A 5,368-nucleotide genomic window follows, 5' to 3' on the forward strand; every position below is an offset into this window, starting at 1 on the left:
TTACTAAAAAACAGCTGAGTGAACTGTAATGTTCAAAGTTAGGTGACAACTCTCTTTGGGTTTGATGCTTTGGGCGACCCCTTTCACATCACAAAGTAATTTGATATAGCATGAATTGAGTGGAGCTTAAATGCCGAAGAAGAAGCTAGGGAAGCTGGAAGACAATGGCAGCAGCATGCTAGTTATGTAGCCTACAGGTTTGTGGAGTACACATTATTTTTCAAAACAGCAAAAACCAAATACCCATTTTTCCAGACCACATTACCATTCATAGGAGACACTGATGCAGTTTTCTCATGATGAGAGTATGCAGATTAACACAGCCACTGGGATACGTTTAGGCATGGTTTTGATTTCCTTTATCAGGGCCCCTACTGGACTACTTCCATCAAATAGCTGCTGAAACAACAAGATTAAAACAAAGCCAGGAAGGATTTGGTGACAATTATTGGTTCGTACAGGTGTGGTGTCACCTCCCCTCGCCTCCTGTCCCATCTTGTCTGAGTGAGGAGACAACAGGAGGGGCCGGAGAGGAAGACGAGGTGTCAGAGAGCCGACAGCTGGGAGTTATAGTATCGATCCATGTCAGAAGGATGACCTTAAGACAACTCCACTGGCAGAAGTCTTTAACTCACTTTCTAACTATCTGCCTCCGTCTTTCTGTTTCCTTCTGGTGTTTCTTTCCAGTTCAATTCAAAAAAAAAAAAAATCAAAAGTACTTAATGCATCCTATACTATAAACAGCAACAATAAACAGATGCATTTACCAATCACTAACTAATTATATATTTTTAAGATTATGTTTTGGCATTTTAGGCCTTTATTTGACAGGACAGCTGAAGACATGAAAGGGGAGAGAGAGGGGGAATGACATGGGGAAGGGGCGACATTGGCTCAGTGGTAGAGCGGTCGCCAGCCAATCGCAAGGTTGGTTGTTTGATATCTGGCCCTGCAGTCCCATGTTGAAGTGTCCTTGGACAAGACACTGAACCCCGAGTTGCTGCACCATCGGAGTGTAAATGTGTGTGAGAGTTTATCTGATGAGCAGGTGGCAGACTCAGCCACAGTGTGTGAATGGGGAATGGTTCCGGTCCTATGTAAAAGGGCTTTGAGTTAGACTAGAAAAGCGCTGTATGAAAACAGTCCATTGACATTTACATATTTCTGCAAATTGTAAACTGCATGAACAACAGCAGTATGAGAACAGATTGCTGACTGGTGTCTAAGGAGAAAACTATACTGACTTTTACAGTGTTAAAAAATAAGTTTTAAATCCCAATCTAATCAAGCTCCTCTAAACATAATAAATAGTACATAGACATGCAAGACAATACAACCTTTAATGTTACTTTAAATTGAAATTTAATTTGTACATATCTAATGTAAATATACGTTTTCTAAACCATAAATAGGAGTATTTATTTATTATGAATTTCTCCGCATCACCTAATGAAAATAACTATCCACAGACATGCTGTTGTATAGAGCAGCCTCCAAGGAGTACAGTACTATATAACAACACAAACAATGGATTGGGTGTAGAGTCAGAGTTACAGTTCAAAGACAATAGATCATATCATCTAATCTGGAGAAGTAAGTATATGAGCTTGTGAAGAAATGGTGTGCCAGAGAAAAGCAGTAAGCGCTGAGGAAAGAGGCAGAGGGGACGTATCGTATATAAGATAAGATAAGAGTGCAGTGGAGCGTGTAGAGAAAGATTAGGATTCAGCAGGTAGAAGTGACACGAGGTCTTACTTCAAGCTAGGGGATTTCAGTCTTTGAAGAAAAATGTGGAGTTCAAGTATAAGACGAGTGTGAGTGTCAGTAACAAGATATAACATCAGCCATTCTGGGCCTTACTAAATATGAATGCCTACCTTACTACTACTTTACTGATTAAACTTGGATTTCTTTACTGATTTTGGGACAATGCTTTCATGGTAACAAGACCAACTTGCCTCTTTAATTTGGGGAGAACAAAACATTGACATTCTGTATGTACCATAGTTAAACCGTATTAGGCACTGTTTACGTTTACACGGCTATTTTGACAATTTGAGACAATTTTCCTTTGTTTTTACCCTTTGTTTAGGGAGAATTTGCCTCTGAAAATGAGTCTAAAACCTCCGGCAAGAGTGAAGATTTTAAAAATCTTCTTCTTCTTCCTCTTCTTCTTCTTGGAAATCTTCATTTGCTGATTGCATGTAAACTGAGACAAACGGAGATTCAGGCAGATGAGGAAGAGAAGTGATAGGAAGGGATTCGTTGCTGTTGTCGCTAAATCGGGATTCTGATTGGCTGACGTAGGCTTGAGCTTCTCGTTACACTGCCACCTACAGGTTTGGCATGCTCTTGATGGCATTGATGGCATATGTACACGGGTACGTGTAAATGAACACTTTTCTGAAAACTGACAGCTGTGCACAATGTTATTTTTGAAACTGAAGCGGTTGAAATATCTGTATATGAAAATAGCCACCCACGTGTAAACGTAGTCTCAGAGGCTGTTGGTTTGTGAAAGTATTTTTTAGAACTTAATTTGAAGCCCTGATTAAGTGAAAACACTACCTGTCTCACCCAGGTGTTTTGTCTTAATTAGCTTGATTAGGCTTCTTCTCAGTGGGTGCACAACTGTTCCTTTTCTCTCCTGCAAGTTTAATTTTCTGTTAGCACATGGAGACTTATATTCCTTATCATTCTTATTGGGAAATGAACATTTGGTAACATCAAGGAAATCCATAAGTAAAAGGCATATCGCCATCAAACCTGAACCTGAGCGCAGAGCTCTAATCAGCCGCAATGATTGAAAAGAGCTGTGCAGGCTCTTTTGATGATCTTATCAATGTTTCTCAACATAGAAAGACCTTAGTTTCCCGAGTCAATTTACGTATACTATATCTATATGTTTATGCTACGGTCATCCGTTTTAATGAGTCATCTTTGTTTCTGTGAAATCATGGTTTTACTGTTCGTTTCGTACAGCGAACGATTGTAAATACAACATTCCCATTGAACCTTAGCTGTCGTTGCCATGGAGAAAAAGCCAGTCAGAGGCTCAAATCAGAGCTGTAGCAAATTCAAAAGGCTTTGTGGTTGTAATTGGGGAACAGAACACTGCCACATAGTTGGCAAATACACATATGTATAGCTATATATATATATATATACATAGTACATAATAATGCTATGGAATTTTTAATCCAACAGACAATCCAAACTGCATTGCTATCATTTTCTTAGTGAGCTGCACTATTTTCAAGAAAAACTTACTTTGACGGGAGTAGCAATGAACTCCGGCAGCACTGTTTACCCTAAATTACCTAATGATTTCCAACTCTGCACTCCTTCGCACGATACTGTACAAAGCAGAAATTAGTGACTCACTATTCTACATAAAACCCTGGATGAAGCTGTCATTATGAGGCAATTATTTTGAAGAAAATGTTACTGTAAGAAATGCATTGATTCTTTCAGAAGCAAGTCCCGCCTCCTGCTGTCTCACAGTTGGGCGGCTGTGCTTTCTTCAGCAGCTCTTTGATTGCAGCTCTCCACTGTATTGGGGAAAGGGAGGATGTAATATTGAGGCAATTATCTTGAATAGGGTGACATTGAGACTCCTACAGTGGATAATCACTGCTGTGTGGCAATCATGTTCAAAGGCCAGAGGTGCTGATTGGTGGCCTAATGCACACTCTCAGAGACAGCTGTGTGAATACGTTTGTATTGTTTGGGCACCAGTTACATAAGTGAAAATACAAGTGGCATGTTATTACATAATAATACATGTAATACAATACACAAACATCGGTAGTATATCAGCAGGGGCTAGAGGTAGTTATGGCACCGAGCCCTCTGGGATCATTCAATAATGGTTTAATCCTACAATAAAGAAAATAACATAAAAAAAATAGCTTTTTCTTTTACATTGTGTGTAAATTAAATTTGATATATGCCTATACAGATAACCAGTGGTGGAAGAAATAAGTATTTAAATTAAGTAAAAGCAAACAACACAACCATATAGAACTACTCTGTTACAGGTATAAATTGTGCATTTAAAACTTTACTTAAAGTGGCTACATGTGTGGATTCTAGCGGCCGCTTTGTACAAACGTGATCGTGTTCTTACAACCATGGTCTCACGGCAGTTTGTGAAATAGTTACTTTAATTTATTTTTATTTTTATTTATACTCTTTACACCCAGGCCTGAAATACACAACCACGCTCAGGTCCTATACATGCACTAATGGAGAGATGTCAGAGTGAGTGGGCTTCCAGTGCTGGACCAGCGCCCTGAGCGGCTGAGGGGGGTTCGGTGCCTTGCTCAAGAGCACCTTGGCAGTGCCCAAGAGGGGAACCGGCATCTCTCCATCTACTAGTCCACACTCTGTACTTTGATCCGAATGGGGACTTGAACCGGCGACCCTCCAGTTCCCAACCCAACTCTCAAAATTTGATCTAATGTATTTAAATTTCTTGTATTTTTTGTGGTGCTTAGCACGTATTGGGAAGCCTCTGTACGGAGGCTGGGTTTAGTAAAAGAACAACAGAGAAAGGACACGTCACACGCCGGGAGACGCCCGTGGTCTTTGGGGGACACGCAACAACAAAGGGACGGTTGGGTTTAGGAAAAGAAAAATGGGGAAATGAAACACCACACTAGGGAGACGATCCCTGGTCTCCGGTTTGAAAGTCCTGTGTTGTTTGACCCATCCACACCCAAACCAACCTCCTTGCCCGGATTTTTGGCTTTTCATACTACTCGTTACTGTTGTCATGCTGTGATCACGAAATGCTTCTCATTGAAATACGTTAGATTAAAATTCGGGCTCACAACCACGAACAAAACGACATGAGGTGACCATTTCACGAACTGCTGTGAGACTCGGTTGGTTTTTACCACACCTGCTGTCATGAAGGTCCTTCCTGTACGGTGCTGTGTGGCCCACTGTATTAGCATTGTTAGCTTTACGGGGAGGTCAAATAGTCACGGTGAATGTTTGGCTCAGACAGAAAATCATTCATTTACAATAAGAGATAATGTTTCGGATGCATTGTTGCATTTCAAGTGTTGCATATGGCAACTTAGCCTACTTCGGATGTCTGATGTGAGATACACCGGGTATCACTGTCACTGTGTCACAAGCCAAAGCAATAAGAAGTTGCTGTAGCAACCAACGTAATAATAACTTAGATTCATGAAGCGCATTTCACTCAAGCCCATGCAAGGACGCAAAGGAGTAAAGGAGTAAAGGAGCAAAGGAGTAAAGGGGAAACCGCGCTAAATGGAAGGTGAACATAATTATATTATATTACATTGTCATTTGTCACATAGTGTCTTGCTCAGGGACACATTGGTTGATGTAT

The sequence above is a fragment of the Etheostoma spectabile genome, chromosome 17 (assembly GCF_008692095.1).
Source record: "Etheostoma spectabile isolate EspeVRDwgs_2016 chromosome 17, UIUC_Espe_1.0, whole genome shotgun sequence".
In the NCBI taxonomy this organism is placed as follows: Eukaryota; Metazoa; Chordata; class Actinopteri; order Perciformes; family Percidae; genus Etheostoma; species Etheostoma spectabile.